The sequence below is a fragment of the Rhinolophus ferrumequinum genome, chromosome 10 (assembly GCF_004115265.2).
Source record: "Rhinolophus ferrumequinum isolate MPI-CBG mRhiFer1 chromosome 10, mRhiFer1_v1.p, whole genome shotgun sequence".
Lineage (NCBI taxonomy): Eukaryota > Metazoa > Chordata > Mammalia > Chiroptera > Rhinolophidae > Rhinolophus > Rhinolophus ferrumequinum.
This window is the reverse complement of record NC_046293.1, coordinates 70,828,162-70,839,370: the sequence shown is the minus strand read 5'-3', so window position 1 is coordinate 70,839,370 and position 11,209 is coordinate 70,828,162. Positions and strand designations below refer to the sequence as shown.

General features: G+C 38.8%; 1 pseudogene; it reads left to right on the top strand.

Annotated features, from left to right (window-relative positions):
- The first annotated feature begins 209 nt into the window (after window positions 1-209).
- Window positions 210-1,280, top strand: LOC117029439 (MKI67 FHA domain-interacting nucleolar phosphoprotein-like; annotated as a pseudogene).
- The last annotated feature ends 9,929 nt before the right edge of the window (window positions 1,281-11,209 follow it).

Here is an 11,209-nt window from a genome sequence, read left to right as displayed (position 1 = left end):
GTCCATCTACAAATGAATAAAGAAGTTGTGATATATGTAATAAAATATTATTCAACCATAAAAAAACAAAACAAAGGAACCCTGCCATTTGTAGACAACATGGATGAAACTTGAGGGTGTTATGCTAAGTGAAATAAGTCAGACAGAGAAAGACAAATACTGATTTCTGGAATTGCTGCACGGAGCTCCTATGCTTGCACCCTTTCAACATGGTGGTCTTCGCAGGCCCGGCCAAGCCGCTCCTGGCCCTGAACCCGCAGGACGATGCCAGGTTTCACAAGGAGGTGGCTCAGGTTCGCCGGCGCGCAAGCAAGAAACAGAAGCAAGGAAAAGAAAACCTTACTCCTGGAGTAATCTATGTGGGCCACCTACCTCCAGTGCTTTATGAAACCCAGATCCAAGCATATTTCTCCCATTTCAGCACCATTATGAGATTCAGACTGTCCAGAAGTAAAAGGACTGGAAATAGCAGGAGCTATGCCTTCGTGGAGTTTGAATCTGAAGATGTTGCCAAGACGTGTCATGGTATACCACCTGAGAAAGTAACTGAGGGACTTTTTAGAGAGTGGCCTGTTCCATGTAAGCCATCATATCCAGCAATGAAATAGTATAATTAGAACCGGACACTTCTTCACAAGCTCGGGATGGAGCAGTGATTTAAAAAGAAGTAAAAATTACTCAGGAAGAGGTTAGCTAAGAAAGGCATTGATTATGATTTTCCTTCATTGATTTTACATAAAGAGGAGAAAAAACAATGCATCAAACACTGATCTTTGGAAATCTAAAAAAAGCCAGGAAGAAGAAAAAGAGGAAAAGGAAGAGGAAGGGGAAAGGGAAGGGGAAGGGGAAAGGGAAGGAGGAGGAGAGGGAGGAGGGAGGAGAAAGAGGAGAAGGAGGAGGAGGAGGAGGAGGGGAAAAGGGAAGGGGAAGAAGAAGAGGAAGAGGAAGAGGAAGAAGAGGAGGAGGAGGAGGAGGAGGAGGAGGAAGAGGAAGAGGAAGAGGAAGAGGAAGAAGAAGAAGAAGAAGAAGAAGAAGAAGAAGAAGGTGGTTTCAGTTGCTCCTAACACCTCCTGAGAAGACTGTGGACAGCCAGGGCCCCACACCAGTTTGTACACCAACATTTTTGGAGAAAAGAAAATCTGAAGTGGCTGAAATGAAAGATGATGATAAAGATAATGAAATAGTTTTCAAACAATCCTTATCTGGCATAAAAGAAGAAGCAAGAGACTGAAACACCTACACATTCAAGGAAAAAAAGATGAAGAGACAGCAGTCGGTGATTCTCAAGGTATTGCGTACAATACTTCTGGAAAATGTGATTTTATTATGAGGGCTGATTTTGTATTTAACCAGATACAATGGAATGCAACTGTTGACAAGATTATCTGAAGAAACACTGTTCACGTCAGTAAGGAAAGCAGCCAGTGATTTTGCCTTGCCCCTTGCTGAGTCCATACCAGCTTGCAGTACCCAGGCTCACGCTCGCTAGTTTTCTTTACAGATCTCATAGCTGTGTGTAGTTACTGCCTGGATAGAAGGGTCACCATTAACTACAGGTTTAAGTACTAAACTGTAGTCTTTGCTGTTACCATCAAATAAAGAAAATAGAATCTTAAAAAAAAAAAAGAAAGACAAATACTGTATGATCTCACTTATATGTGGAATCTTAAAAAACAAAACCAAAAAAAAAAAAACTCATGGAAAAAGAGATCAGATTTATAGTTACCAGAGGTGAGGGGTGGGATTGGGGAATTGGAGGAAGATGGTCAAAGGTACAAACTTCCAGTTGCAAGATAAATAAATACTAGGGATGTAATGTACAGCATGATGATGATAGTTAACACTGCTGCACGATATATAGGAAAGTTAAGGGAGGAAATCCTACGAGTTCTCATCATAAGGAAGATGATTTTTTTTCTTTTTTTGCTTTCTCTTTTTATTTTATTGATGAGATGATGAATGCTAACTGAACTTATTGCAGTAATCACTTAATATATGTAAGTCAAACCATGATGCTGTACACCTTAAACTTACACAGTGGTCATATCTCAATAAAACTCGAAGAATAAAAAAGGAGAGTGCCCAAGCACAAGCCTTTCCTAAGATAGGTCTCCTAAGCAGGCATTAAATCAAACTCTGGATACAATCATATTGCAAAGACCAACAGACCCTATTAAAAGGCACTATTTCCTGTTTATTTTGTGAAAAGAAAAAGAGTGGAAGGCAAATAAATACAAGGACTTTGAAACCAGACAGAGCCTGGTTTCAAATGTCATGCTATCACTTCCTGTTTGACCTTGGGGAAAGTTACTTCACCTCTTTGCACTTTGATTTCTCTTATGGAAAACCAAATAATAATATCTAAGGGCTGTTGTGAGGATTAACTGACATAAAATTTAGCATAAAAAATAACACACAAAAATCATTCAGTAAATATATATAGATAGATAGATATCTACATATATATAAATTTATAAGAATTGTCTTTGTGATATATGGAACACAGAAAAGCTACAGATTCCTGCTAGATTTGTCTAGAGAGAAACTACAGGTAATTAAAATAGTGACTGTATTTTTCATTTACCACTTTACATTTTACTGCAGAGAGAATATAAAGCCAGTCCAGATATAACCACAATCTTGTAATATCTGTTAGGTTCCAGTTTTTTAAGTGCTATAAAATTAGTCCCGCCTTGATGGGGGAACTAATTAGTCATATAGCCACTTATATGACTAACAAGTAGAGAACTGAAGTCATCATCTTGCCTCATGCAAACCTTTCCTTTTTCTGACTTCCTGATTTCTTTGCCTAGCATCACCTTTTCCCCAGTAACTCATGCTTGAAACTAATCATTTTTGACAACCACTTCTCCAGCACCACCACCTACTGATCTTGCTTCCGCATTGTTCTCAAAATCTATCTCACCATCTCCATTTCTAGGGCCACCACCCAAGTCCCCGCCTCCAACCTGGTTTTCTTGCCTCAAGTCTCTTTTCTCCACGAAATTATTTTCATCTATCGTTGTCAAATAAATCCTAAGTAAATAATGCTTTGATTATTGAGCCTGTTTGCCCTCTCTCTCTGTTCAAATGTCTCTGGTAGCTCTCCAGTGCTTAGCAAATGAACTCCAGTCATTCAACACCTTTCACAAGCTGACCCTACACTGCCTTTCTGGCTTTGTCTTTAATTACTCTATTATCTGCATTGTCCTTGCCTTTCCCTAAGAAGTTAACTTTGGGGTTTTTTTACCTCCATAAATCTATTATTTCTTATATTTTGAAATGCCTACACTCTCATTTCAGTTGTTCAAATCCTATCACCCTTTAAGGCCAAAAGCTAATGTCATCTCTCTAGCAGATGAAATAGTAGGTTTGCAGAAAATTCATTTTGAAACCAATGAATATAACTCATTAATTAAATCAATCATTCAATGAATGTATAAATAGAATTATAAATGAATGAAATAAAATTCTGCCCTGCCTTGAGGTTGATTGCTGGCAAAAACATCAAGAATTAAAATGGAATCATTAGAAGATTAGTGTGGTGTTTGATTAGGTCGATAAAAATAGAAGCAAGGAATTCTTACCTTGACAGGAAGAAAGGAGGATTAGAAATGGAAAACTGAGCTAGAACCCGAAACAGAATATAGTGGGTCAGGATTATCAGCAAGTGGAAAAGGTCAGTGAAAGAGCAGTGGGGCCAGGATTGGTTTAACAGCACAGCTTCTCGGAGGAAAATTGTGTGAAAAAATGGATTACTATCACTTAGGACTGAGCTCTGCTCTTGACCAGTGATTCTCAAAATGTGGTCTGCAGACCCCATGGAGTCTCTGAGAACCTTTCAAATATCTGCAAGGTCAATGGTCAACACTATTTTCACAATAATACTAAGACATTATTTGCCTTTTTCACTGTGTAGACATTTGTACTATGATACAAAAGCAATGGTGGGTAAAATTGCTGGTGCCTTAACAGAAATCATGGCAGTGATACCAAACTGTACCAGTAGGCATTGTATTCTTCATTGCCATATACTCACAGAGGAAATAAAAGAGAGTTTCATTTATGAATATACTCAATCAAATAGTAATAATTTTTTATTTTATTGACTCTGAACCCTTGATTACGTGTCTTTTAAAAATTCTGTCAGACAAAATGCATAAAACATTCCTGCTACATACAAAGCACAATGGTTGTCTCAAGTAAAAGGATTTATGTGATTGAGTTTTGAGTGGATCAAGCCACTTTTTGTATGGGACACTATTTTTACTTGAAAGAATGATAAATTATAGTTATTCAGACTTGGATATTTGGCAGATATCATCTCAAAACTTAATGAAGTAAGTCTATCACTTCAAAGAAAACAACTTACAGCTTTTGTTGTTAAGGATAAAATTTGAGCTTCCAAGAAAAATTTAGAATTTTGGAAAACTTGTATCTACCCCTGAGTTTGACAATTTTCTAATTCTTAAGGACTTTTGTGATGAGATTAGCAGTGATATTAATTAACGTGAGTTTTGGATCTTTCAAAATGAAATGTGTCAGCATTTGGAAGATACACATAACTCGCTGAGCTACTATTTTCCAAGTGACCAATGTATGACATTACAAAATAATGCATGGGTAAAAGGTCTATTCGAAGTTCAAGATACACTACAATATACCAATAGATTTTAATACAGAATACAAATGTGTCCATCCATATGTTTTCAGATTCCACCTGCTACTAACCTTTAAGAAACGATCACTTGTAAGGTGTTGGTGGCATGATATCAAAGATCAATATTCACAATTATCTTTTAAAAAATGCTACTTCCTTTTCCAATTACATATGTGTGTAAGGCTGGGTTTTCTACATTTATTTCCACCAAAACAACGTATCAGAACAAACCGAGTACAGAAGTAAATATAAGCATCGAGCAGTCTTCTATTAAGCAAGACATTAAAAAGATGAGCAAAAATGTAAAACCAATACCACTCTTCTCACTAAATTATTCTGGAAAATACAGTTAATTCTCATGAAATATGTGTTTGTTCTCTCTCATGAGACCAAACATTTAAGAACTTCAGCCCTCAACAGCCCCACTCCAGGGCAGCCTTCTTAGGCCTATTGGGAAACAGAGGGTAGTTACCCTGTATAAGTGGCTGTTTCCTTGGTCCAGAAATTGTTCAAATCTATTTTGGGCCTAAATAGCAGATAATCTGAGAGTCAGATGAAGTTAGGTTTACCTGCCTCTCCTGTTTATTGATGTCTGATCCAAACTTTTGCTTTAGTGACTCAGAGTTCTGATGCCCCCACCTCAAGGTGGCCTTTAGAAGACAGAGTAGGGCCTGGGCTTAATGGCAATTGAACCCCCCAGACTAGCTGCAATGTGTGGATTTGAGTGCTGAGGTCCTAGGTTTGTTCTTCTGAATCCTGCCTTTTCTAGTTAATAAAACTACAGCTAGCTTCACTATGGTTAGATAATCAGGTGGTCTAAACTCACAATCTATATCATTCACTAGAATGGGAGTGGAGCGTATGGGCCGCAAGGAACTTGGGTGTTTATTTTGATTTAGAAGAGGAGAAACTGGTGAAATATGGGGTAGATGTAGAACACAGAAAGAAGATGCAGTTTTATGATTTTGATAGTGGGAAGGGGGCCCAAGAAGAGATCAGATAATGTTTAGAGAGTTTTAGGAATGAGATTTCATAAATAGCCCCAAGTTTATTTTTGTCTCTTGTTTAAAAGAGTTTCTCTAAGTTGGATTAGACCTTGGGGACTGCTTCAGTTTGATGAATGAGCATCTATACGTCAGTTTAATGGCTTGTAGTTCCCTGAATTAGTTGCGCATGGATACAGTATAGTAAGCGAGATGAAGGACATGGAAAACATAGTTTATGTGAAAGGGAGGGTTTGACATTAAAAAGTAGAGGGCTATTTTATTGTTATAGGGGAATTCAATAATGAAAAGGAAAAATGGTCAAATTATTTGTCTCGATTGTAGGCAATGGTCCTCTCAATCAGACAAAGTTAATACAGGAGAAACAAATGTTGACCAAAAAGGTGAAAAAACACTGACAAAAACAGGGTGGACATGGGAAGGAAGGATCACTCTTTCTTAAGAGAAATAGACCAAATTAAGGCTGAGTTGTACCAAATTTGTAAGTGTCAAAAACACTCTAAATTGAGACCCTGTGGTGGTCACCAGTTCATTCCACCATTCCCAGTCTTTCTCTTGCTCTACTTTGAATCACAGGACATGTCCAGTTTAAACTGTATTTCTCAGTATACTTTGCCAATTGACTTCTGGTTAGGTTAAGCCGATAGAAAGCTCTGGTGGGAGATTGGAGGGAAGAATAAGGGGAGAAGCATCTCACCACTAAGAAGGAGGGAAGGTGAACCATCATATACAACACTGGGGTAACTTGGAAGGCTGCCAGTTTTGAGTGGACTCAGAAAACGAGATAGTTCCTGGGCACAATTACTATTTATCTACGGACCTGTGAAACTTGTTCTGCTGAATCATACCCTTCCCAGTTAATACGACTCCAATTATCTTCACTATAGGTAGATGACCAAGTGGTCTAAACTCTCACAATCTATAGCATTCACTAGAATGGGAGTTATCTGCTTCCAACATACCCAATATTCAATGGTGGGACAGATACAGTATAACGGCTATAGATATTCCAGTTCAAAAAGGGGGGAAATGGAAGATAAAGAGGAGTCCCTGGGTTCACAGCAGTTTTGAGATACAACTAGGTGAATGCTGGGAGTTCCTTGATTAGGTTCTTTGGATTGAGAATCATCCTCACTGCTTTTAGCTCTGCCCTCTGGGTTATTAGTTCAACCCTCTGAGTCATCCTTCCTTTTTCATGGAGGTTAGCATGTGTTCGCAAGTGAGTAGGTTTATCAGCCTACGTCTTGCCAGTAAAATTTAGTGGTCTGACAGCCTCCTTTTATTTTGTACTCTCTCTATCTATCCTTCTCATCCCAAACTGGCATTGTTTCTACAAAATAAATTTCTCTTCGTGTATTTCAATGGGGTTCACTCCATTAGACAAAAACCACACAATCCACAGATTGTTTCACAATAATCCCATCTCTATCTTTGTCTCCTGCGGAGAGCAGAAAGCTGAGAAACAGCACCTTTAAACTTCTTAGAGGCCCAGTGCTTTGAGTCAGAATATCTGAAGCATACCCTTGATCTCTTGAAATGGCCCCTTGTATGACTAAACATCCTGACCTTTTGATCTCTTTGAGGTTTTAACAAAAGGAGATAGAGTTATTCCCTGGGCCTTTTCTCTAGAGCAGGCTTTCCTGACAGTGTTCAGAAACCATATCCTAGTGTATTTTTTAGCATCTGGGGAAGACAAAGATTTTCAAAATCATCAAGTTCTGATCTTTATTTGTTTAACAATTCTTCCCTTAAACTCTTTCTCTCTTCTTTCATTTTACTATAAGTAGGAAGAATAAACAAGTTGTTACCTCAACACTTCACTTGGAAATTTCTTTAACTATATAACCACGTTCATCTCTTACAAGTTCCGCTTTCAACATAATTGCAGGAGATAATTTGACTAAGTTTTCTGCCACTATATAACCTTTCACTAGTTTCCACTAACATGTTCCTCACTTCCTTCTGGCCCTCAAAAAATGTCTTCAGTGTCCACATTTCTACTGATAGTCTCGTCATGGTGATTTAGGCTTCCTCTACGATGCTCTTCACTGTTCTTCTAGCCTCCACTGGTTGTTCAGTTCCAAAACCACAGACACATTTTTAAAAATGTGTTACAATAGCACCCCACTTCTAGGTACCAAAATCTGTATTAGTTTTCTATTTTTGTGTAACAAATCCCATATATTTAGCAGCTTAAAACAATACACATTTATCTCTGTTTCTGTTAGTCAAGAATCCAGACACAGCTTAATTGGGGTTTCCACTTTTGGGTCTTTCCAGGCAGCAGTAACTGTGTTGGTTGGACTGAGTTCCCACCTGGAGGCTCGACTAAAGAAGAATTTGCTTCCAAACTCTCTCTCTCTCTCTCTCTCTCTCTCAGGTTGTTGGCAGAGTTAATTTCCTTGCAGTTATAGGAGTGAGAGCATCAGAGGTTTTTGCAGGCTGTCAGCCAGAGGCTGTCCCCAGCTTCTAGAGGCCATCTAAGTTCCTTGTCACATGGTTTTCTCCATAGGCAGTTCACAACATAGCAGCTTGTTTCTTCAAAGCCAGCAGGAAAGTGAGAAAGAGCAATTCTAGTAGCAGGATGGACTCTTAGATAATATAACACAATGATAGAAGTGACGTATCCTAGCCCATCCGCCATATAATGTAATGTAATTACGGGAGTAACAGTCTCATTACCTTTGCCATATTCTATTGGTTCTACCTATATTCAGGAGCTTAAGGAACAGCATTAATACCAGAACGTAGGGATCCCTGAGAATTATCTTTGGATCTATCTGCCACCTTGAACAATGAGGGATGGAAACAAATGGATAAATGCTCCCCTCTTCTTCACTCAGGAAGCCAGTTTGAGATGAATTGTAAACAACTAATCAAAGATCTAGATTGGGCCGGCCCGGTGGTTCAGGCGGTTAGAGCTCCATGCTCCTAACTCCGAAGGCTGCCGGTTCGATTCCCACATGGGCCAGTGGGCTCTCAACCACAAGGTTGCCAGTTCGATTCCTCGACTCCCTCAAGGGATGGTGGGCTCCGCCCCCTGCAACTAAGATTGAACACAGCACCTTGAACTGAGCTGCCGCTGAGCTCCCGGATGGCTCAGTTGGTTGGAGTGCATCCTCTCAACAACAAGGTTGTCGGTTCAACTCCCGCAAGGGATGGTGGGCTATGCCCCCTGCAACTAGCAATGGCAACTGGACCTGGAGCTGAGCTGCGCCCGACACAACTAAGACTAAAAGGACAACAACTTGAAGCTGAACGGCACCCTCCACAACTAAGATTGAAAGGACAACAACTTGACTTGGAAAAAAGGCCTGGAAGTACACACTGTTCCCCTTCCCCAATAAAATCTTTTTTAAAAAAAAAAAAGATCTGGAAAAACAAGGCCTAGTTGCCTAGAGCAATGTCTAAATTGATAATGTACTCTTGCATTGGCTTTCCTTCCTTCCATGTTTTAGTTTCCCAATTCTCCACTCTTATTCATTGGGATCCCTTCACCAAATCAAGTACCCGCACATAAATTATTGTCTCAGACTCTAATTTCTTGGAGGTTAAGATGAAGGATCGAATAAACCTATATAAATGGTACATTATGAAATAGGAGGGATGTTAGGCAGAAGGTTCTCCTCCCCACAGAATTATGCCCCACCCCTCTTCTCCATATAATTTCTCTAGAGTATCTTTAATGAAGCAATGCCAAAACTCCGTGTAAGAAAGCACACAAAAGGATTCCAAAATACAGTATCTGAATTCTCTCCTTCATAAAGCCAGAACTCGCCCTGGACACTAGATGGGGCTAGGCTGGCAAGTGAGCTCAATTAGTTTCTGTTGTAGAGAGAACTTTATCAAATATGAACCTGCCAGAGCTTGACAGCTCAAAAAGAGCAACAGAAGTATTTGAGTATAAAGGAGAGAACTATTAAAGAACATGTATCACAAAATATCAGTGTCTTCAGTTGTCTCTATTTTCATGGCGTCTGTCACCTCATGTGGTGACTATCATTCACTCTACTCTGGTTGAGTGACTATCATTCACTCTACTTTGGCCAAGGTATCTGTCAAACCAGAAAGATGAAATGAAATGACTGTTCAGGTCACATATTTGGGGGTGGGGACAGGGACGGAATCACAAAGAAAGGAAAACCATGACATGGGAAAAGAGTTATAAGGAAAACTGTAATTGGCTGGGAAGACGGACTTAAGTCAGACATCTAGCACAGAGAATTATTATAACCCTCACATAAAATTTCTTAAATGATTGTCTTGACATTAAACTGGCTACATGGTCAGAGTCCTCATTTCTTTTTCTTTGGGTTGGTGTTGTTTGAAATGTCTAAAGATAGGTGGTTACCATTTTGTTGAGTGTGTGGTATGTACAGGTCCAGCGCTGAGTTCATTGCTTTGTATGTAATTTCACAACATCTTTATGAGGATAGATGCTATTATTATCATTTCTCCTAAGTATGAGGAAACTGTTCACCTCAGTTAGAATGTTGAGTAACTTGCCCAAGGTCACACAGCTAGTAAATGCCAGAGCCAAGACCCAAGCTCCTGTCCGCTGACTTCAAGTTAAGGCCTTTGACGATTGTATCACATGGCTGCCTCAAGTTTCAAGATACGGAATCTCAAAAAATTTTTTTGATGTTTAAAAAGAATTTAACTTTTTCCATATCTCATTTTAGTCTCTTTAACTAGTGAGCTTAAAAATGTATGTTCTTCTCTGGAAAATGCAAACTAATTTACAGTGACAGCACATGAATGGTTTGTTGAGGATAAGAGAGGGTTGGGAAGGGCAGGAGGAGGAGGACGGAAATACAAAGTGGCATGCAAAAACTTTAGGGAGTGATAAATATTTTCACTATCTTGATTGTAGCGATAGGTTCACAGTTGTATACATATATAAAAACGTATCAAATTATCTTTTAAATATGTGTAGTTTATTGAATGTCAATTGTACTTCATATTACAGATGAGGAAGTAGGTATCAACAAGTTCAAGTGTCTTGGCCAAGATTAGCCAGAGAGGTGGTAGCAGAGACAGGACAAAAATACAATTTTTCAGATTTTTGAACAAGTCCTTTTTTTTCCCCTCTCAATTTGATGTTATTCCCACATGGTTTCAAAAGAATCTGAAGAGACATGAAACATGACAGAGGATTGTGTTTAAGAAGAATTCTGGGTAAGCTTACATAAGCCAATTGAGCACTAGAAATCCATCATGAATTTATTTAATAAAGAGGTTCAAAACATCTTTTTAGAAGTTTGTCATCATATGCATATCTACTGAGAACTATATATTTTCTAAAATTGTGTGACCAGCAGGGGGCAACTAAATGCTTCAGAAATAGCATGGTGTACAGGAGAACAAATTAAAATTGGAAACTTAGCATTCTCATTTGGGTAAGAGAACTAGGTAGGAGAACATTTCAGAATTCCTTCTGAAATGATAATTAATGCCTAGCCACACATTCTTACAACACTGAAATTGTGAGGGTAATTATAACACTCCCCTAAGAAGACAGATTATAAGACCACAGACTAAGGCC